Source organism: Kogia breviceps, chromosome 11, assembly GCF_026419965.1.
Source record: "Kogia breviceps isolate mKogBre1 chromosome 11, mKogBre1 haplotype 1, whole genome shotgun sequence".
NCBI lineage: Eukaryota > Metazoa > Chordata > Mammalia > Artiodactyla > Physeteridae > Kogia > Kogia breviceps.
Window position 1 is genome coordinate 27,716,182 of NC_081320.1, and position 24,358 is coordinate 27,740,539.

The 24,358-nt window shown below is 42.9% G+C and overlaps 1 protein-coding gene and 1 long non-coding RNA gene across 6 annotated transcripts in view; one reads left to right on the top strand and one right to left on the bottom strand.

Moving 5' to 3' along the window:
- EVA1A (eva-1 homolog A, regulator of programmed cell death) overlaps positions 1-13,813 on the bottom strand; it is a 98,574-nt gene extending 84,761 nt beyond the window's left edge. The window contains exons 1-3 of one of the 5 annotated variants that reach the window (XM_067007380.1): positions 13,371-13,635; positions 10,844-10,905; positions 5,972-6,828 (exon numbers count right to left, since the gene is read on the bottom strand). The gene's annotated coding sequence lies outside the window, so the exon portion shown is untranslated. Of the gene's footprint in view, positions 1-5,971; positions 6,829-7,164; positions 7,450-10,843; positions 10,906-13,370 lie in introns of those variants that run through there. The other 4 variants (XM_067007379.1, XM_059079665.2, XM_067007381.1 and 1 more) reach the window with 4 other exon arrangements.
- On the top strand, positions 12,809-23,213 carry LOC136792135 (uncharacterized). Its single transcript, XR_010835419.1, has 3 exons — positions 12,809-12,906; positions 17,644-17,713; positions 22,440-23,213. It is a non-coding gene; the product is annotated as an uncharacterized lncRNA (long non-coding RNA).
- The last annotated feature ends 1,145 nt before the right edge of the window (positions 23,214-24,358 follow it).

Here is a 24,358-nt window from a genome sequence, read left to right on the forward strand (position 1 = left end):
CAAAGCAATCTTGAGAACGAAAAATGGAGTTGGAGGAATCAGGCTCCCTGTCTTCAGACTATAGTACAAAGCTACAGTTATCAAGAGAGTATGGTACTGTCACAAAAACAGAAATTTTGATCAATGGAACAGGATAGAAAGCCCAGAGATAAACCCACGCACATATGGTCACCTTATCTTTGATAAAGGAAGCAGGAATGTATAGTGGAGAAAGGACAGCCTCTTCAATAAGTGGTGCTGTGAAAACTGGACAGGCACATGTAAAAGTATGAGATTAGAATACTCCCTAACACCAAACACAAAAATAAACTCAAAATGGGTTAAAGACCTAAATGTAAGGACAGACACTATCAAACTCTTAGAGGAAAACATAGGCAGAACACTCTATGACATCAATCACAGCAAGATCCTTTTTGACCCACCTCCTAGAGAAATGCAAATAAAAACAAAAATAAACAAATGGGGCCTAAAGAAACTTAAAATCTTTTGCACAGCAAAGGATACCATAAACAAGACCAAAAGACAACCCTCAGAATGGGAGTAAATAGTTGCTAATGAAGCAACTGACGAAGGGTTAATCTCCAAAATTTATAAGCAACTCATGCAGCTCAATAACAAAAAAACAAACAACCCAATCCCAAAATGGGCAGAAGACCTAAATAGACATTTCTCCAAAGATATACAGATTGCCAACAAACACATGAAAGAATGCTCAACATCATTAATCATTAGAGAAATGCAAATCAAAACTACAATGAGATATCATCCCACACCAGTCAGAATGGCCATCATCAAAAAATCTAGGAACAATAAATGCTGAAGAGGGTGTGGAGAAAAGGCAACACTCTTGCACTGCTGGTGGGAATGTAAATTGATACAACCACTATGGAGAACAGTATGGAGGTTCCTTTAAAAAAGCTCCAAATAGAACTACCATATGACCCAGCAATCCCACTACTGGGCATATACCCTGAGAAAACCATAATTCAAAAAGAGTCATGTACCAAAATGTTCATTGCAGCTCTATTTACAATAGCCAGGACACGGAAGCAACCTAACTGTCCATCAACAGATGAATGGATAAAGAAGATGTGGCACATATATACAATGGAATATCACTCAGCCATAAAAAGAAATGAAACTGAGTTATTTGTAGTGAGCTGGATGGACCTGGAGTCTGTCATACAGAGTGAAGTAAGTCAGAGCAGAAAAACAAATACCGTATGCTAACACATATATATGGAATCTAAGAAAAAAAAATGTCATGAAGAGACTAGAGGTAGGTCGGGAATAAAACAGACCTACTAGACCATGGACTTGAGGATATGGGGAGGGGGAAGGGTAAGCTGTGACGAAGTGAGAGAGTGGCATGGACATATATACACTACCAAACGTAGGGTGGATAGCTAGTGGGAAGCAGCCACATAGCACAGGGAGATCAGCTAGGTGCTTTGTGACCACCTAGAGGGGTGGGATAGGGAGGGTGGGATAGGGAGGATGGGAGGGAGGGAGATGCAAGAGGGATGAGATATGGAAACATATGTATATGTATAACTGATTCACTTTGTTGTAAAGCAGAAACTAACACACCATTGTAAAGCAATTATACTCTAATAAAGATGTTAGAAAAAAAAAGATTTCTCTCCTGGATGCCAAATCTGCTAAACCATTTGCCCACTAGACATGTCTCTCTAGCTGTCCTTAAAATTCTTCAAATTCAGTTTGTCTGAAACTGAGCTCATCATGTTTTCCTGCAAATGCTTCTCTTCCTCCATAACCTCTACTAATGAGTAGCTCCACTATACTTACTCTTGGTTGCCCAGGCCAAAATCCCAGTCAGTCCTAGACTCCTGCCCCTGCCCCCAAACTCCCTGCACAATCAGTCAACAAATTGTGTCAACTTTATTGTCAAAATAGTTTTTGAGTCTGTGCCCAATTCTCCACTCTTATTACCAGTGTCTTAGATAGAGCCTCATTTTTTTCCAGCTAGATGATAAGTAACAATAATATTAAAAATATTATTCACCACTATTTTCACATGCCAATTATGGATCAATTACTGCAGTAGACACGTCACATACTTCATCGTCCATAGTCTCAACAGTCATCTCTCCATGAGGGAGGGGATCATCCATCCCTGTTTTCAGATTGAGAAAGACAGAAGCTCAGAGGCACTTAATAAATAGCCTAAGTTACACAAAGATGTTATGGGGCTGCTATGTAGACTGAGGTCGGTCTGACTTCAAACCCCAGGTCTTTTCTACTCTCTAAACTGCAGTGGTGTCCTGACATGGTCTTCCTGCCACCTGTCTTATTCCTCTCCAACATCTACTGCCAGAGGGGTCTATTTTTACAGTGAAACTCTGACCTAGTCTCTCCTCTGTGTGAAATCCTGTAGTAGCTCCCCCGTGCCTTCAGATTAAAATTCAAACCTTTTAGCAAGGCTTTTCCTGGTGTGCCTCTTTGCCCATTTAGAGATCCGCCTCCCTCCTCTCCAACCACACCTACCTCTCTTCCCTTCCTGGAGCACACCATGCCTGCTCACCTGGCCATGATGTATTTCTCGCCGGTTCCTCTGCCTGTGATTCTCTTCTCATCAGCCTAGATGCCTCCGTCTCAGCCTCCTAGATGCTCTTGGACCCACCTGCTGTCCAAGCTGAGTTTAGCTGTGCCTCCTCTGGACACACAAAGTACTCTGTCTTGCCTCTAGTGCTGAATTTTAGAGTGATGCAACAGTCACTGATTGAACATCTATAATATGTAAGAATTCATGGTGGACTCTAGTGATTTAGGAATCAATAAGACATGTCTTGCTTTCAGAGAACTTACTTTAATGAGAGAGATGGATAGCAAAATGCTTCATTACTATCTTTGATTCCCCTGTCTGCACACTGGATTTCAGAGATTCTTGGGCAGGAAGAGTACTTGTTCATCTCTGTGTCTCCAGGGCCTAGAACTATGCCTGGCACACAAGGGAGTCGGTAAACACTAACAGCTTGAGCTAAAGAGACAAACCAAGGCCACCAAGCTATCTCTGTGAGCACACAATGCCACCTACAAGCACCATCTTCACTTTCATGTGTATCTTTTCCAGACTCCAATATGTCCAAGTCATTGTTTTCTGATTTTCATGGGTCCTCAAAGTTTACTCCAGCAAGGAAGGAAACTAATGTCAGAGGTTGTTCAGCCAAGTGGAACACAGGATAAGTGCTTCAGTAAAGTATTGTGTGTGTCTTCCAATAAGAGTCCCTTCCAGCCCCTTCTCATGGGCTGCTGTGGCCTGTCTTGCCAAGATAAGTGAGTAAAAGGACAAGTCAGCCATATTTGTGTAGGTCCTTAGGGTAAGACAGGTTTGGGCAGCCCTTCTGAAGGGGGGTCCCTGTGTAGAAACAAGACCCCTGAAGTCAGTTCCCTCCCGCTACTGACCATCTGAGTGACACAGGCAAGAGAGCACAGGGCAAAGGGAAAAGGCTTAAATTATGGAAGGTTTTTTGTAAAAAAAGACTTCTTTCCTTCAAAAGCTTATGGCTACTTCTCTGCTGAGCAGCATTTCTGCCTCCTCTCACCTTAGAGGACAAAATACAAGCTGCCTCAGAGATCAAAGATGGAGCAAGAGGAGGAAGTGAGAGTTGCTGACCCCCAGAGCAGAGAGCTTCTAACTGCTTCTAAGTTCTAATAAGGCAAGACCTCAGACATCAGGCAGAGGAGAGGGAAAGGAGGAAAAACATGGAGGAAAAGGCCACTCCCACCTAGACCACAGCAACCCACACACCTGTACTTTCCTTTGTGAAAACTAGATTTTCTAAAAGTGTCTCTGATGACAATATGACCATCCCGACACTGTCTGAAGCAATGGTGAAGGGCTTAGAGTCCAGCGTCCTGGATCTGATCCCAGGTCTGTCTTTTAGCTGAGGGTGGGATCCTGATACTGACCTCAGAGGATGGTTGTGAGGATCAATGCAATAAAGGCATACAAAACCCTTTCCATGGGTTCTGGCAACCACCCCAGGTTCTCCTATTGTAACTGACCACTGGGAACCACCTACGGGACCACTTTCTGTGGAGGAAAGATGTTCCTCAAAAGAGACCTCCCTTCTCACTGCCTCTATTCCCTGACCCCTGACTGGATTGAGTCTTCCTCTGTATTTGTATCTTCTCTGTCACAGAACTACTCCTCTGTTTTGTGCTGGTTTTCTTGTCTATCTCTCCCTTCAGGCCATGAGCATCTTGAGGGTCAAGATGTGACTGTCATACTAGGGCATTCATTTACTCATTTATCACTTATTGTTTCCTACATGCCGGGGGGGGTCACTAAGTGGTAAATAAATTACTGAAGTCTGGGAATGACCTATAGAAGCACCTATATAAATTGTCCAATCAACAAGCATATGCACCTATCATCCGTGGTGAGCCTTGGCAAAAGGCTGTGGGATCAAAGAAAAGGACTGCAACTGTGAACATGATTCTCAGGAAATGTATCAGTCATGACAGTTGATCTGCTAGGTCACATGCTGGATTTTATGTAAAACAGACCCAATTGATCAAGTACACTCTCACTGTCTCTCTCTGTCTCTGTCTCTGCCTCTGTCTCTGTCTGTCCCTCTCTCTCTCTGCCCCTGCTTTCTTCCTCCCTCTCTAAGTCCAGAGAAACTTAGCAATTACTTACCAATTCATATAGACTTTTGGCTGCTCTAAAGGTAATGTTCAAAAGCCCAGACTCAGGAGAAGCCATCCATACAGTTCATCAGCCAGGGCATTATCTTCCTCATGTTTGTCTCTCTGACACCCAACATAGAGCTACTTACCCTATGTGTATTCAAAACTCACCCTAATTCCTCAAGATACCATCACCAGTCTTGTCTAGTCTGGTCTAGACTAAATGACCCTTTCAGAACCCAACAGGATTTCACATAGAGTCACATAATCGAGGTATATTTCACAGAACACAGCCAAGACCTGAACAGGGTGAGGTGTCTCTCCTTAGAACCAGACACACAAGCAGAACCAGCTTCATTAGAAATCTGCCTGCTGGTCAGTTAAGAGGCAGCCAAACCATGACATCAGAGGCCTGAAAACCTAGTGCTGGGTCTGACATTCCTCTCCTGGTCTAGTTTATCTTCTGGATCAGGCTTTAAATACCTCAGTGAAAATGCAAGTGATGCCCCAAAAATCTTAAGTCAGACTTTTACTCCAGTCATTCATACCCTAGGGGAATCTGTTTCTCAGATCAGCCATCTGGTGACCCAGGAGAGAGGATAACGCCAGAGGCAGTAAGAGTCTGGTATCTGAAGAGGGAAGGCAGTGCTACAGGAGATCTGAGTGGTCTCTGATGTGTTGATGGACAGGGAAGTTCTCACTCTGCTCCATCCTCAAAAGCATCCTTACTAGAATATTTCTGTGACCCTCTAACAAAACCTGAAGGCCTTGCACACCCAGCTAACCTCATTCCACTAAAGTTTGGGAGACAACCTGCCAAAACAAGCAAACTCAGGGGGATTACAACTGTGTGAGTCAGCTGTGGAAGAAGCCAGAGTAAACAAATGTGCAGGTATTTGTGCAAGTAGTCTGGTCTATACAGCAAGTGGTCAATGGACCAGCAAGGAAGGGGTTCAGCTTTCAAAGGCAGGGCTGCATTCAGGGAAAAAGATTTCAAGTTAGTGAAGTGATCACCTGTAACCTAGTATCCAGTGTCATGCATAATTCAGATAGGGGGTCAGTGACAGGTTTCAAACCTGGTTCTCCAAAACTCCATATGAGTCATTAAATTCTCTTAACAAGTTTTACCTTTAATATATAACAGCAGTCCCCAACTTTTTGGCACCAGGGACTGGTTTCGTGGAAGACAATTTTCCACAGACCAGGGAAAGGGGATGACCAGTTTCTGGATGATTCAAGTGCATTACATTTATTGTGCACTTTATTTCTATTAGTATTACATTTTAATATATAATGAAATAATTATACAACTCACCATAATGCAGAATCTGTGGAGCCCTGAAATTGTTTTCCTGCAACTAGATGGTTCCATCTGGGGGTGATGAGAGACAGTGACACCCAAAGTGTGTTGCTTATGTCCAGTCTACTCCATAATCTCATTTTGGTGTCTGTCACTACAGAAAAGCCTGCTTCACAAGGATAGGATGTTGGAAATGAAAGCAGGTTTTTCAGTGCTTTTGCAGCAATCTCAGGATATTCTGTCTTGACTTTAATCCAGAACGTATGGAGATTTGAAGTTGTCTCAAACATACTTTTAAGGTCACCGTCATTTGCGATCTCAAGAAGTTGCTCCTCTTCTAGCACAGACAAAGTCGATTCACTTGGTTTATTCACAAATGGGTCACGGATCCATTCCTTCCTAGGTCACGGGTCTTTTGTGGTTGGGAAGTAATGCTCAAACTCTTTTGAAAGATGAGATAGGTGATCATGTACCAGCTGGAAGAAAGCAGGTCCTGGCTCAGTCTCTTTCAAAATCTCTGCTAATGTTTGAAACATGTCAAAAATCCCAATGTTCACTCGTTGCCCCCATAATTCCAGTTTGGCTTTGAATGCAGCCACTTTATGTGCCGACTTGAACACAGTTTCCGTCCTCCCTTGAAGTGGCAGACTGAGTTCATTGAGCAGGTTGAATATGTCACACAGGTAAGCAAGTTTTGCAACCCATTCTGTGTCACTGAAATGTGCTGTCAGTGGTGACTCTTTTTCTAAAAGAAATCTCTGGAGCAGCTCTTATAACTCAAAAACTCTGGCCAGTGATCTACCTTTAGAAAGCCATCTGACTTCTGTGTATAAGAGAAGACGTGTGTGCTCTGCGTCCATCTCCTCACAAAGCTGCGCGAACAGACATGAGTTAAGAGCATGTACTTTACTTATTTATTTATTTTGAGAATGAGGTCTATTTTATCTATTTTTTAAATTTTATTTTATTTTTTATACAGCAGGTTCTTATTAGTTATCTGTTTTACACATATTAGTGTATATATGTCAATCTCAGTATCCCAATTCATCCCACCCCCCCACCACCCCACTTTCCCCCTTTAGTGTCCATGCATTTGTTCTCTATATCTGTGTCACTGTTTCTGCCTTGCAAACTAGTTCATCTGTACCATTTTTCTGGATTCCATATATATGCATCAATATACATTTGTTTTTCTCTTTCTGACTTACCTCGCTCTGTATAACAATCTCTAGGTCCATCCACGTCTCTACAAATTACCCAGTTTCATTCCTTTTTATGGCTGAGTAATATTCCATCATATGTATGTACCACAACTTCTTTATCCATTTGTCTCTTGATGGGCATTTAGGTTGCTTCCATGACCTGGTTATTGTAAATAGTGCTGCAATGAACATTGGGGTGCATATGTCTTTTTGAATTATGGTTTTCTCTGGGTATATGCCCAGTAGTGGGATTGCTGGATCATAAGGTAATTCTATTATTAGTTTTTAAAGGAACCTCCATACTGTTCTCCATAGTGGCTGGATCAATTTACATTCCCACCAACAGTGCAAGAGGGTTCCCTTTTCACCACACCCTCTCCAGCATTTGTTGTTTGTAGATTTTCTGATGATACCTATTCTAACTGGCATGAGGTGATACCTCATTGTAGTTTTGATTTGCATTTCTCTAATAATTAGTGATGTTGAGCAGCTTTTCATGTGCTTCTTGGCCATCTGTATGTCTTGTTTGGAGAAATGTCTATTTAGGTCTTCTGTCCATTTTTGGATTGGGTTGTTTGTTTTTTTAATATTGAGCTGCATGATCTATTTATATATTTTGGAGATTAATCCTTTGTCCATTGATTCATCTGCAAATATTTTCTGAGGGTTGTCTTTTCATCTTGTTTATAGTTTCCCTTGCTGTGCAAAAGCTTTTAAGTTTCATTAGGTCCCATTTGTTTATTTTATCCTTGCCTCCTTTGTCATAGATTAGTTGGCCATAGGTGCGTGAGTTTATCTCTGTGTTTTCTATCCTGTTCCATTGATCTATATTTCTGTTTTTTTGCCAGTACCATACTGTCTTGATTACTGTAGCTTTGTAGTATAATCTGAAGTCAGGGAGTCTGATTCCTCCAGCTCTGTTTTTTTCCCTCAAGATTGCTTTGGCTATTCGGGGTCTTTTGTGTCTCCATACAAATTTTCATATTTTTTGTTCTAGTTCTGTAAAAAATGCCAGTGGTAATTTGATAGGGATTGCATTGAATCTGTAGATTGCTTTGGGTAGTATAGTCATTTTCACAATATTGATTCTTCCAATCCAAGAACATGGTATATTTCTCCATCTGTTTGTGATATCTTTGATTTCTTTCATCAGTGTCTTATAGTTTTTTGAGTACTGGTCTTTTACCTTCTTAGGTAGGTTTATTCCTAGGTATTTCATTCTTTTTGTTGCAGTGGTAAATGGGATTGTTTCCTTAATTTCTCTTTCTGATCTTTTGCTGTTATTGTATAGGAATGCAAGAGAATTCTGTGCATTAATCTTGTGTCCTGCAACTTTATCAAATTCATTGATTAGCTCTAGTAGTTTTCTGGTAACAACTTTAGGACTCTGTATGTATACTATCATGTTATCTGCAAACAGTGACAGTTTAACTTCTTCTTTTCCAATTTGTATTCCCTTTATTTCTTTTTCTTTTCTGATTGCCATGGCTAGGACTTCCAAAACTAAGTTGAATAACAGTGGCGAGAGTGGACATCCTTGTCTTATTCCTAATCTTAGAGGAAATGCTTTCAGTTTTTCACCATTGAGAATGATATTTGCTGTGGGTTTGTCATATATGTCCTTTATTATGTTGAAGTAGATTCCCTCTATGCCAACTTTCTGGAGAGCTTTTATCATAAATGATGTTGAATTTTGTCAAAAGCTTTTTCTGCATCTATTGAGATGATCATAAGGGGCATGTACTTTAATGTGGTTGATAATTTTAATCACATCCTGCAAAACTTTGTTAAATTCAGGTGACATTTCTTAGCTAGCCAGCATTTCTCTATGGACGACACAGTGCATAGATTCACATTCAGAGGCAACCTCTTTGACCTGAGTAGTGAAACAAGCATATACCAACACAAAATTACCAATTCAGTTTTCCTGATATGTAATCATTCAAAGACTTGAATAGTTCTGCAGCTGTGGTGTTGGCTGGCAACAAAAGTGCACATAACATATCCTCATGCACATCCTCCTGAAAAATATATCGCAAAAAACAAGCAGTTGTTGCCTTGTTGTCAACATCGGTAGACTTGTCAACCTGGATTGCATACCATGGTGACTCATTAATTCTCTCTAACAGTTGTGCCTCAATATCCTTTGCTATTTCATCAATTTGTCTACTTATGGTGCTAGTCGAAAGAGGAACACATGCCACCTTTTGAACTGCAGCCTCTCCTAAAAGTTCACAACAAATGTCCTTAGCGGCAGGCAGGATCAACTTTTCACCAATAGTAAAGGGCTTCTTAGCTTTAGCAATGCAGTTAGTCACTAAGAATGATGCTCTCAGTGCTGACACATTTGATAAAGTGGTGGCTTTCAATAATCGCTTCTGTTCTTTGTGTTCACGTTTGTTTCTTTTGAAAAACTCCAAAGGCTTGTCTTTTAATGCATGGTGCTTGGTCTCCATGTTTGGCTAGGGTTAGCTTTTGGGCTTACCAAAACTGTGACTGAGACAAGTGTGCAGTGTGGGAAAGAGGTGTGGATGGAAGTGGTAAATAAAATAATGGGCAAGCCACACGCAGACTAAAATAAGTGTCAGATTCTGACTTAAAACTTGCCACCTGATGCAGTTGTACTATTGAAGTACATCAACTCACTTGCCCCTATAAAGCCTGCCACCAGATGCAGCTTAATTGTCACTTGACACTCAGTGAGAGGGCTTTGATATGAGTCTGCAAGCAAACCTCTCTGCTAATGATAATCTGTACTTGCAGCCACTCCCCAGTGCTAGCTTCACCACCTCAGCTCCACCTCAGATCATCAGGCGTTAGATTCTCATAAGAAGTGCACAACCTAGATCCCTCACAAGCACAGTTCACAGTAGGGTTTGCACTCATATGAGAATCTAATGCCACTGCTGATCTGACATGAGGCGGAGCTCCAGCGGTAATGTAAATACAGATGAAGGCTGTAAATACAGATGAAGCTTAGCTCACTCGCCCGCTGTTCATCTCCTGCTATGTGGCCCTGTTCCTAACAGGCCATGGACCAGTAGCATTCTGTGGCCCAGGGGTTGGGGACCCCTGATATATAACACTTGGAGAGAAAACATACTCTGCATCATCAAGTATAAGGCAAAAGACCCACCTGGTGCCATTCATCCATCCATCCCACATTCATTGATTGATTTAACCCAATATTTCTGTGCTAGGTACACACTGCAAAGGGCACATGCTTAGAAAGGACAAAGCTGGAGTCAGATAGCTCCTGACCTCTCGTCTGCACCTCTAACCTCAAGCAGGTGTGTTGATTCCATAGGACCATCCCCAAAGAGTTAATGCCATTCTGACTCTGACCTGGCACACATAAAGCTCCATTTAGCATCAAATTCATTGGTGCTGACCTAGAACTGTGACCGGAGACTGACCCCAATGTCCTGTCCCTCTGAGACTGGGTTAGGGGCAAGAAGGAGAGGGAAGGAACAGGATTGTAAAAATAATGGCACAGTCTTAGATCATAGATGTGGTGCAGTTGAAAAACCCAATGGACTTTGGCTTTTATCAATGTACACAACCAACTCCAGCTCACATTTATGGAGCACTTACTATATGTGGGGCACTGGTTTAAGCCCTTTACCTGCATAGTGTGAAGAGTGTGTGTTTTGCAGTTCAGATGTCTGTGTGAATACTGGCTTACCACTCATTAGCTGTGTGACTTTGGGCAAACTGCTTGGCCTCTCTGTGCCTCCATTTCTTTGCCTGGAAAATAGGGTAATACCAGTACTAACTTAATAAGGTCCTCATAAAAGTTAAATGACTAAAAATATAAAATACTAAAATTGAGCCATGTCCTTGCACAGAGTAGCCCCTCAGTACTAAGATGAACAGTCATTATCCTATTAGTTAATCACACTTCTCTGCAGAGAAGGCAGACTATTTCTTCCTATTTTGTTAATAAGGCTTTGAGAGACTAAGTCAATGTGCTCAAGGTCACAGAGTTAAGTGGCAGAACTAGGATTTGAATGCAGGCAGCCTAACTCCAAAATCCACAAGCTTAACCACCAGCATGAGGGCAGCACTGTGTTAGGTCCAGGTACAAAGAAACAAGTCAGGGGATGAACAAGAGATCCTTATACAGAACAGTAAACACTGTAAGAGAGATACACTGAAAGAAAAAATGGGGGAGGATGGCTGGTAGCAGGGAGGGACAGAACCGAACCATCTGCAGGAACTGAATAATGCTTCACCCAGCAGGGGACTTGAGCTCTAGTCTCAAAGAAAAATGAGCAATTTGTCAGCCACGGAGGAAGAAGGGCATTTCAAAAAGTCAACACCTAGAATACCAGAATAGTGAGTTGGGTGGAATGGAAAGTGCATACAGAAAGTGTCATAAGGTGAGGCTGGGAAGGTAAGTTGAGACCAGTGTGAACAGGCATGTAGGCCAATGTCTGTGGTTAGATTTTATTCTGTAAGACAGTGATTCTCAAACTTTAATATGCACAGGATCTACCTCTGGTGCTTGTAAAACATGTTCACATGTGCAGATTCCCATCCCTTCTGTTGGGGGGTGGGGGCAACACTTATATGTTAACAGTCAAAAATGTTTCCAGGGCTTCCCTGTTGGCGCAGTGGTTGAGACTCCGCCTGCCGATGCAGGGGATACGGGTTCGTGCCCCGGTCCGGGAAGATCCCACATGCCGCGGAGCGGCTGGGCCCGTGAGCCATGGCCGCTGAGCCTGTGCGTCCGGAGCCTGCGCTCCGCAACGGGAGAGGCCACAACAGTGAGAGGCCCGCGTACCACACACACACAAAAAAAAAAAAAAAAAAAAAATGTTTCCAGACATTGCCAGATGTCATTTGGGAGGCAAAATCAAAACACCAATTGAGAGCCACTTCTCCCATCCCTACTTTACAGATGAGGAAATCCAGCCACAGAAAACTACAGAAAGGCCCCATCCAGGATTCAAATGCTGGAGGTCCCACTCCAGGGTCTGTGTTAGCCAACAAGCCTAAGAGCCTTTTGGGGAGAGAGACTCAAGCCAGCCTTCTGGGGAAGAATTACATATTTGCTGACAGACTGGATGATGGGTAGAGGATGAAAGAGTAAGGTTCCAAGGTGAAACTTCAGTGCTCGTCACTGAATTGTGAGGATAGTAGGTACTAAATAAATCATTTGGATTTGAATGGAACCAAGATGTATTTGCTCAAAATGGAAAAAGCCTGGTTCCTCATGGTATGACCCAGGGGTAGGTGTTGGGATTCTGCTCAGACTGCATAGAGGAACTCTCTGTAGGGCTGGGTGTGGGTTGTGCGGTACAAACCAGCTGATTCACAAATCCTGGCTGGGCCCCTTCCCAGGTATGTGGCTCCGGTAGCATTATTTAACTTCTGTGCTTCTCATTTTGTCCCTTTGTAAAATAAGGATAGGAATCCCTACTCAGAGGCTTGATGTGAGCACTCAGGCAGTTAATAAGAGCAAAATGGCAAGCTAGCACGAAGTGGTTTCCTCGCCTATCCTTCCAAGCCAGCCTCATTACCTCCACGCCCCGAGTCCCATATCCAGTGCTCCTCCCCACCCCCACACCCCAATCCTTGGGAAGCCCAATCAGAGCTGCAAGAAGTTGACCGCGCCCCTCTCCACAGCAGAGAGTCCCCCTGAGGATTTAAGGGGAGCCAACGACCTTGTTACTCCCCAATCCGCTTTGATTTCGGGGTCCTGGGGGTCGCCAAAAGCACGCGGCCAGCTGAGTGCCTCGAAAGGTAAATGAGATCAATGAGAGCCATGGAAATTTCGGACAGATCCACCTCCGGCAGGCCCGGGGTCAAAGCCAGTCACTGTCGCGGGCCTGCATGCTCAGCCCATGGTCCCAGGGGCGGAGGAGGAGAGAGGCGCTGAGATTAGGGAAGGACTCGCTCTCGGAAGCCAGGCGGCATTAGCAAGGAGCAGAGAGTTATTGGGTACAGAAAAAGAAACGAGGGGGGAGGGGGCGGGGGAAGCAACAGGAAAGTAAGAGGAAGAGAGAGAGTAAAAACAAGCGCTGGGAAGCAAAGTTCCCTGGGGGTCCCAGGCTACAACACCTGGCAGGGGGTCAGGAACAAAGCAGAGGCTTCAGGTCATAAGTGTTCTGGGTGTTTCCGAAGAAGGGGTGTTCCGGGCCGACCAGGGCCCGCTGGGGGATGCCAGGCGTCCCTACGCCCTTAGCGCTCTCACCGGCGCCGCTTACCTTCGCCGGAGCCACCGACGCGCACTTCCGGGGTCCTTGTTCGGGAACCAGGAGCCGATCACTAAGGGGAGGACGCAACAAAGCTGTGGCCAGGGTTTGGGCCGGCACTGGCGCCTCAGAAAGAAATCCCAGGGGAGACACGCCGAGGCGGGCGCGAGGCGCTGGATCTCGGCCTGGGCGCTCACGGGCAGCGGTAGTGAGACCCGCAGACGCTGGAGAAGCACGAGTCAGTGGGAGGAAAAGGTTGTCTCATTTCCTTTGGTCTTCCCCCTCCACTCCACCCACTCCGCTCCGGACCTGCCCTCCCTCCTTCTTCTCCCCTCCCCCCTCCCCAAGCCAGTGGCCGGCCCATGTGGGCTCTGGAAAGACACGAAACTTCAATGGCTGCCGCAAGCGGAGCCTCCCTCCGCGTCAAGTTAGTTCTAGCTCCGGAACTCCAGCCTGACCCGCGCGCTTCTATGGAAGTTTCTCCATCAGCTGTCCCCGGGATCTTCCCTTTCTCCCTGCGGGGACGAGCCCAGATTTGAAAGCAGACCTCCAAGCTGCAGCTGCTTCCAGCATCCATCCTCTCCTTCCTGTCCTATCACCTGCTCTGAGCCCTTTTTTTGTTGTTTGGTTTTTCGTTTGTTTGGTTGGTTGGTTTTTGTTTTGTTTTGTTTTGTTTTGGCCATGCTGCAGAGCATGCAGTTATCTTAGGTCCTCCTAGGAGGGATGGAAACCAGTGCCCCCTGCAGTGGAAGCTCGGAGTCTTAACCACTGGACTGCCGGGAAGTCCCTGAGCCCATATTAAACTACAAGAAATAATACTTTGTTGAATTTGATCGACTTTTTTTTCTTAAACTGGAGAATTTAAAACCTAAAACATGATTTCGAAGGAATGTTCATTTTGATCCAAAGGAGAGCAGCTGAGGTCTTTGGCCTTGCTCATTCAGAGTTGGGGTTTTCTTTCTTAAATTGAACACCTACTTTATTTAAGAGCATGATAGGTGCTGAGCTGGGCTCTGGGAACTTAGAAAAGAACCAGTAGGGCATCTTGTTCCTAGACAATCGTCATATGTAACTAGTGCAGGCAGAGAAGAGGTCCAGGGAGTCTGTGGTCTCTTAAGAGATAGGTCAAGGACTAGAAGAGCTTTCCACAGAGTAAAAATGGCATGCACAGAGCCAAGGAGGAATGGGAAAACCCCATCAGGAGGTGGTCTAGCAGAGAACACAGCCAGGATGGGGAGTGATGGTGGGTGAACATGGAAGAGAATGTTGACCAGTCTACCAAGAAAGGATAGGAGATGCAGAGAACAGTGGGGTGGAGTTGACCAGAAATAGTGACCAAGAGCTGATAGGGTGCAGATGAGTGGATGAAGGAAAGAGGTAATTTCCACGCCTCTGGCTGGGGTACCTAGTGAGTGACCAGTGGATAACCAGAATCCAGAGCACTTTCTGGAGATGCTATTCCAACTGTGGTCTGGGGATGGCAGTATTAACATGAACTGGGAGCTTGTTAGAAGTGTGAACTTTCCAGCCCCACTTGACCTACTAAATCAGAATCTGAATTTTAACAAGATCCCCAGATAATTCAAATGTGCATCTGATCTCTAGTTTTGGAAGCACTGATCTCTAGACCACTGACTGTGTATTAGAATGACTGGATATTAGACTGTGGAGCCCTGAACATATTTTAGAAACATCTGGAGAGCTTTAAAAACCAATATGAGGCCCCTGGTCCCACAAACGCATATTTATTTGGTCTGGGGGTAGGACTCCAAAATCAGTATTCTCGAAATGATGTTCAGATGATCTAATGCAATCAGAGTTAAGAACAACTGTTCTAGGCTTATTCAAATGCTATTTCATTTAACCTTGAAATGCACCTCTTCAGAAAGAAAAAGAACACCTATGTGTAAGTGAAAATGTAAAGACTAGTTATCTCCCTCTCATACAGAGGCAAGTGGTCTGCTGGAAAGGGCACTTTCTTCCTAAACTAATCAGAACCAGATTCTAGCCTCAGGTGGCCACTAAAGTACTGTCTGAACTTGGGGCAAGTACTCCCCTCTCAGGCCTCAGTTTTCTTATCTGAAAAATACACACATGACTAACTCCAGATCTCACCCACATGTGCCATGATCAGAGCTCCTCCTAACTCTCTAGCTTTAACAGAAGGCAGATGGAAAAGTGATATTGAGAAGTGGATTTTCCTTATGTAACACTATTGGTACCACCCTGATGCAACTGCCATGCATAAACACCAGAGATCAGAGAATTGTGTGTTGAGCAAGGGCAACACACATAAGTGATGCTCAATAAATGTGTACTACGTATATAAATAAATACATGAATGAATAAATAACAGTCGGTGGCATAGACTTTCCATGGATTGGCTCTAACCCAGAACATATTCACTTGCTTCCTAATCTAGAGGAAGGAGTCTGGAATTTGGAAGAACTCTGACCCATGAACCTAGCTTTGGATTTAAAACTACTACTATTAATAACTACTAACATTTTTGAATGCCTAGTACACAGCAGGCATTGGGCTAAATGCTCTGCTTAGGATAACTTCATTTCATTATAATGAAGAAGATACTGTTGAACCTCTGCTGTCCAACTGGTTTCAGGAATCATAGATATAACAGGATGAAAGCTGCCATCTAGGACAGCCCCTGCCTCTGGTTCTGCAACTGGGCATTAGTGACCAGAGAGCCCTCTTGGGGGTCTTTGGGGTCATTCTCCAGAGAGGTCAACCTGAGGGAAGGGCTTTGGAGTGACTGCTCCAGGGTCCTATAGAAACCAGTGACCCCAGAAGTTATCTCAGGAGACCTGTGGACTATGGTTAAACCTTGGACAGGAACTCTTCAAAGCTACCCACTTCGTGGTTGCATGTGTGTGCACTTACTGCCTTACTTACGTATAAGAGCCAAACCCGGCACCAGTCCTTTTCACATATATTTCTCTTAACCCTCACAGCATCCTGACATGTTAAATGCTCTTGTTTTCATATTTTATAAATGAGAAAACTGAAATGTCATGAAGTGAAAATCTTTTTGTCCCTGCCATCCAAGTTTCTCAAGTGGTACACTTTGCTACCACCACTGTCTGCATTTACCACCACCGTTTTGATGCCACCCTGCCACTTTGATAGAAAAGAGAGTCCTCATTTCAGGTCCCATTCACTTATTATGGTTACACATCATCAAAACTCTCTATGACCCATTTTCCACCTGTAAAATAAGTTGTCCTTGATAGCTCTTTTACTAAGACACTATGTGTGGTTTAATCCTCCATAGACTGAGATGAGATGACAAGAGATAAACCATAGATTGTTACAAGAAACCAAATGTATGGGGGAGATTTATCCCAAAATGAGAGGGGCCAGTACTTCACTAATAGCACAACTATCATAAAACAGGGAATCCTCTATTTTCCAGCTTTAGGGGGATATAACTAAAGCATAGCATTACATAGCATTTCAGACTTTAGATCATATGTGAGGAGGAGCATTAAGTCCCTCTGCTAGACCATGGCAGATGCTCAGGGGTTATCTTGTGAAGTTTCCCCTGGTTGTGGGAAAGCTGGCTGGCCTTAAGGCTGAAGTGGATAGGAACACAATCTGGGATTGAGATCCACAGGATGAGCCAGTCAGGAACAGAGGCAGGAGGGAGTCCATGTGCCCAGGAACAGTCTCAGCTCCAGTTATAGGCAGGGGTGGAGAATTAGAAGTGGAAGAGTGTTCATCCCAGGAAACCAGGATCTGAAGTAACTACTTCATGCCTGGGTCCAGGCCCAGGGCTGTGAACTAAGCTCTCAGTGTAAGTATTCTTGCTGATGTGTCAGCAGGCTTGTGCCTCCCTGCAGAGTGTGCAGGGCTCCCAAGGCTCTGGTGGTAAGAGCAGGGCTCCACCATCCTGCACACTGGTGTCCTGGCCAGCAGCAGAACCTCTGACTCATGAAAGAGGTCTAGTCCCCAGAGCCCCTTTATTTGACACAAAAGAGAAGTGGTAGTTTTAACCCTCAGTGGCATTTCTTCAGCAGCACTAATGTCATGATGCTGGGATTTGGTAGGAGAATCCCTAAGTCCACATCATTGTTGAGCCCTATCAATCAACTTTGACAAGTACCCCAGACACATTTCTGCTGCTTCCACTTCCTAAATTCCCATTTGTGTCTGCATGACAGCAATTTGATGATTTTACACAAAGCTCATTGCGGCGAATTTTTACTGGTACTGGTTTTTGCCTCAAACAAAAATATGACCTCAAACTTTGGATATTTCCATTTTACAGATGAGGAAACTAAGGCACAGCACCCAAAAGGGGGACAACAAAACAAAACTGATCTACCAACTCAACTAAGGTAAGACCTTCAGGCCCCTGTGGTTTTACCCCAAAATTATGAGCCGCTTAAGGTACTACACAATGCCTGCAGTGGAATATGTCCAGATATGTCCTCACCCAAAATCATCCGGCCCTGTGTAGCCTGTTTATCAGTGCAGTTCAGTTTAACTGCCATTTCCTGGAGACCACCTGCCCTTCACAGGGAATTGTCCTAGACACTGTAGGTGACCTTGCTGCACGTTACACTCAATCCTGACCTAGGGAATATTTTGAAATTACAAGCAGAGCTCTAGACCAGATCAATTGAATCAGAATATCTAGGTGTGGAGCCCATTTTTTTAACCTCTGCAGGAAATTAAAATGTACAGTCAGAATTAAGAACCACTTCTGTAGGAAATGCAGAGACAAAGCCTAGGTCCTAACAGATAAGGAGTTTGCAAAGTAAGTAAGGCACTCAGTTTAGTAATGGATGATCGCCAGAAGTCATCAGGAAAAGGAAAATATCAAAATCTCTCTCTTGACCAAAGCATGTTAAGATAATACCAAACTAACAAAAACCCCTGGATTTATCTCAGCCTTGAGCAGGTAATGTCATCATCACATGGTCAAGAGTAGGAAATCTGGTTCTGTCCCAAGAAAGTACAAATGATTGAAACCAGAATTCTTGTCTCTTCTTTTATAGCACTGCTATTTACAAGAAGCGTTCAAACATCAAGCACTTATGAATTCCAGAAGTAGAAAATGATCTCTAAGAGCGTCAGAGCAAGGCAGTCATGTAAACCAAATAAGACAAAGGAAATTGCCTCATGGCCTGATGAGAGGCTAATGGATGTGCAGACAGAGACATCAATGTGTCACCATTAATGATGTTACTTTAGGAAAATCAGGAGGCTGAGTTTTTTTTTTAATGTTCTATCTTACAGTCATTTCATATTTATTCATTTTAACAAAAGTGAGCCTGAAAGTATTGTTTAAAATATTAGGGGAAGCAGGACAATTTATCTCTCTCTTTGTTTCTTTGTTTCTTCCTTCCTTTCATTAACCAGGTGGCATTTCACTTCACAACTACCTGCTGAAATGACACTAGTCATATGATAGTATTAGCTACTAACACCTCCTAGACACCAAAGATTGAAGAATGCAGCACCATAAATTTACAGCCAGACCTTTCACCAACTTTTTACAAGGTCTAATGATGTCTTTAATCACCAAATAAATCAGTATTGACGGTTATGCTCTTCTTAGTTTCCAGAGGTAGATAATGAAATTAACGTTCCCAGGCCTTGTCTTCCCTTTCAAAAAGCGAAGTTTTGCCTGTACAGAGGAATATAAGGGGGTACTGGACACACTAGTCAAAAAATTTTATAATAAAACCAGAAAGCACAGGGAACTTGAGCCACACAGCTGAACACCACCCCCCCAACTGGCCCCCCAGTGATCTAATCACCTCTCCCACCATTCTTAAAATGTTATGTGTCCAAAAGGGATGAAATAATGAGGCACAAGCATCAACTAAGCATGTCTTTATTCTATTGCAAAGTGGAAGCTTATCTCTCATTGAATTAATTCCTCATGGGCCCAGTCAGAAGAGTAGAAATCTAAATCCTTTTGGCTCAGCCACTTTACCTTGCTTGAGGCAACAGAGTAGAAATCAAAATATTTCTCTCACCAGTTTCTGCTGCCCAATACAACATAACCTGTGATTAGTGATAGGTGTTTTTAAAAAATTGAGGTATAGTTGTTTTGTGATGTTGTGTTGGTTTCCACTGTACAGCAAAGCGAAGTAGAGTCCCCTGTGCTATCCAGCAGGTTCTCATTAGTTATCTATTTTTTATATATTAGTGTATATATGTCAATTCTAAAGTGAAGTAAGTCAGAAAGAGAAAAACAAATATCATATATTAATACATATACATGGAATCTAGAAAAATGGTACAGATGAACCGGTTTGCCAGGCAGAAATAATGATAGGTTTTGAATCAAAATATATTCATCATTTAAACCATAAACATAGCTGAGTGTAAATTTTGCTTCTTGTATTCCCACTGTTTTCCATAGGGAGATTCTCATCCTTTTGCTGAGACCTCCTTTATTTTTTTCATCTTGGTTAACAAGGTTAAATAAACATGAATATAACTTTACTAAATCGTTCATACAAAACACTCTCTTTCTAACCAACAGGAAGTCACTATAAAACTGAGAGGTTTTAATTATAAGAAATGAGACAATGGAATCATGAAACATGCCTAGTAAAGTTGCTAATAGTTGTGCTTTAAGAAAAAGCAAGTTATGTCTCTATCCACAATGTATATGACCCTAAACAGTTGTTTATAATATAAATGTCTTTTTTATATTGAAAATACCATTGACTCATTATAAAATTAAGACATTCTGCTATAAGTAATTTTAGTCCCACAACCTATTAAAAAGTACACTTCATATGTAGCAAACTACTAAAAGTCATTTTTAGAGGAATTAGAAACAGTAGAGCTCAAAATAAAGTATAATATTTGTGTTACAGTAGCTCAATCTAACAGCATAACTGAGCTAAACTCTGAACGTTATTCAGGACTCCTTTATGAGACTGCCTACAACTCTTCCAAATTCCTCAAAGACTTGTCTCCTGTAACTCTGTGAAAGGTGTGAGCTTCAGAAATTAGTAGAGTGATTTGGTCTGAAAGGTAAATAGGCAAACACAAGACAGATGACAAAACATACCAAACTATACATTTCTTTGAAGATTGTGCACTAAACAGAGCAGATGTTTGAGGTAACCCTGAACTTCTTAAAACCCTACAGTACATTCCTTTAATCAGTTCTCTGATTCATAAATTTCATAGTAGCAAGTTCTGGAACATGGTGTCCTTATGCACAGGTGTGCTAGATCTAATCAAACCAAATGTATGGCACTCTGTTCATTACCCCAGTGCCCAAATTGGAGTGATTTCCATTCTTAAACTGATGCCGGTATCCAGCAACCACTCAGCCTCCTGTGTCTGGACACAGCTAATGGAGTTGAGGAATCTACTTTGGATGTGAACAAGGAGTCTAAGATTATGGTCCTAACAGAAGAAGAGATAATAAATGAAAAGCTAATTCATTTGTTTCAACAGAAGGTCCATACTAGGAATCCTTTAAATTAGCAAGTTTGATTAATGCATTTAAAATATGACCCATTTGATTTATGTTTAAATGGTTTACTATACTTCTCAGAAACATAGAGTTTGGTTGTCCTGAGATGTGCAGAGTAACAGCTTCCACACAGATGTATGACCTCAACCCCTTAGGCACATGGGAGGTTTGGTCAGTCAGGGGGTTCTTCTCTGTGCTTCAAGCCTCTGCTTGCCAGACTTCCTTCCTTGCTCTAATTTCTCTTCCCTCATCTCTGATCTTCCCATTGCCTCCTTCCCCTAAATCTTGAAGATGCTTAAGCCCTCCTCATCATTTGAAATACATAAATAAATTACCCATTTATAGGTATTTTTCCGTATTTTTATTTCTTTTCCAAATTTCTCAAACAAGTGGGTGTATTTATTATCACTTGCTCAACCTCCATTCAATTGTCAACTCACTGTAGTCTGGTTTCTGACTCCCAACGCACCACTGAATTTGCCCTCATTGGAGTCAAAAATAGGTTCCAAATTTCAAAATCCAGTGGCTGTCCCTGAGCTTGTGTTGGTACTTCTCTGCAGTATTGTCCACTGTTGGCTACTTTCTTCTTCACAAACTCTTCTCCCTTCACTTCTGCACTTTCCCATCTCCTAGATTCCTTCCTACCTTTGTGGTTATTCCTCCTTTGTGACCTTCCTTAACTGGCTTTGATTCATAATAAATGTACATATTCACGTTACTAGCATCGTTTGAGGGTTGCCCACCTCTTACAGGATAAAGTCTAGACTTCTTAGCATGGGATTCAAAGCCCTTCAAGGTCAGCCTCCACCCATTCTATAACAATCTATCGTGCTTCAGCTGTATCAACCTCTTTACCATCTCCCAAACATGTCATGCTATTTCACACGTCTGTACCTTTGTACAGAATGTTCTCAACTCCACCCCCATCCTCCACTGAGGAATTCCAGCTTATCTTTTAAGACTCAGAATAAAGATGAGCAATTCTGGAAAGACTTCCTTGCCTCCAAATAGAGGCAGTGCTCCCTCCTGAGTTCCTGGCATCTGTGACATGTCTTCATTGTGAACTCTGCAATGTGTTTCCTCACTCGTGAGGGCAACAGGTGCTTGTTCATCTCTTTGTCTCCAGAGTTTGCACAGTGCCTAGCACCTAGTAGGTGCTAATACATTATTAGGATGCAAGAACTATCACACTTCTCTTATTTCTCTAAATTGAATTTAATTTTCCCTGAGCTCTTTACTCCCTCCATAGGGAAATTTAATCTCAGTCATTATTAGGTACTTCCCAAGGTCAGGGGTAGGTCCCTGGTGACTTGTACCATATAGAACATGCAAAGAGGGGCCTCTTCTGTCTATACTGATTACCACATCCAGACTTATTTTCCAAGCCTGCATGGAACAAGGATACAGGTACTTCTGAGGCCTGGGACTTGAGATTTTTTTCACAGGGGTTCTCAAGGCCACAGCCGCTAATGTTTGTTTGTTTCTACTCTACCCCTCTCCCCTCCTGCCCTCACAACAAGCAGCCCTCGTTGTGAGTGCTGTGGGAAAGCAGGGTCCAGGCATTCATACTTGATGAACACCCTCTGTAATCTTGTTCTTTCTTTCCTTTACAGGGACTTCCTCAGCCTCCAGTCAGGATGTGTACCCTCAGAAACCCAAAGCTCCCACTCCAGCCCCAGCACAATTCCCATCAATCAGCATAGGTGACCAAAACAAAACCAAGAAAAAGGGCTTCTTCTTCTACTAGAAAGTCTGTTTTCAACCAGCAACAAAAAAGCCCCCAAAGACAAGGGTCTTCCTACCTTCTTGAGGCAGAAGAGAGAAGAGCACTGACAACAAAGAGAAGAAGACATGAAAAACTTCTCAATAAATTATCATGCCACATAACACTCAATGAATTTGTTCAATTAATTAAAAGCAGAAATGTCCATGAAAAAACCATGAATGAAATTGCTCTCCCAAAGAAAGACACCTCCACTTAGCAGGCCTCCTCACTTAGCCTAAGCCTATTCATTCCTTCCCTGGGGATAGAGGCCTAAAATCTCTGGATCCCCCCATCTATGGCACAGGGATGCTACTCACATGGCTGAGTTAATTTAAGCTGCTGACTTGGATTGCTGACATGGGCATTTGTAACTGCTGTATTAACCCACTTTCTCTCATGGTTGATTTTAATCTCTTTAATTTTGCCCAACCAGTGAGAAAACTGAAAGCATAGTTGAGAGGGGCTGGGAGATAGAAGTTGCAGGTCATAAGCTGAGTGGTGGTTAAATCCTATGGAAGGAAGCAAACACATGTATAATCCTTTCAGGAAAACAAGTATTACTGGAGAGGAGCAAGCTGCCAATGTAACTTTGTTCTAAGAATAAATAGCACATTTTTCCTCAGTGTTTGCTTTTCTCTCTTTGATCCCCTTGAAGCCCTCTGGAACTGCTGACCCAGCAATTTTTCTCCCCTCTGAGGCTGCAGAGAAGGAGCCACAAACTCTCTCTTGAGATTCCTCAAATGAAGACATAAATAGGGGCTCCCAGGCAATGCTGGAGCCAAGAGGCCTATGGAAGCCTAAGATCCAGACATTTTAGTGAAGTTTAATCACCACACATATGCCACTGTGTTTCCAAACATGCTGTCATGATACCAAGAAGCTGTTTAAAAGGGAATAATAATGGAAAGGATCTATGACCAAGGCCACTGAGAGTCATGGGAGTTTGAAAAACAAAAAGAAAAAGCAGATCTCAAGTGGCTTTAGTCCTAGGCAGTAGTAAATGTCTGCACACAGATAAGCTGACTAGAGCATACCCTCACCATGGGAGTTTATTATTCAAATACTCTAGAAACCACAGTCCCTAGTTACATAGTTTTCCCCTTTTTTCCCAGAGAGCTTCATTTCAAGGGATTTGTAGGCAGGATGATACCAGTGAAAGATAAGGGCCTTGGCCTCAAATAGATTTGCATTCAGTTCTGGTTTTTCTACTTACTGGTTGTAAAATAAAGCAAATTAAGTACTTGGTTTCCTTGTCAGATGGGAATAATAATACTTATAGAATGGTCATCAAAAATATACAAAATAAGGGCTTCCCTGGTGGCGCAGTGGTTGCGAGTCCTCCTGCCGATGCAGGGGACATGGGTTCGTGCCCCAGTCCAGGAGGATCCCACATGCCGCGGAGCGGCTGGGCCCATGAGCCATGGCCGCTGAGCCTGTGCTTCTGGAGCCTGTGCTCCGCGACGCGAGAGGCCACAGCGGTGAGAGGCCCGCGTACCACACACACACACACACACACACACACACACACACACACACACAAATATATATATATATATATATATATATATATATATATATATATACAAAATGATATATGTAAACTTACCATTGTGCTTGGCTCTAAGTGTTCAATAAATATCAATTCCCTTCCATCACTCCTCCCCACAATATAGCATTCAAATCAGAAAATACTTACTAAGCACTGATCAATGCTGAAAGCCAAGACATATAAATCCCACTCAGTGGGAAACTACATACAAAATGAGT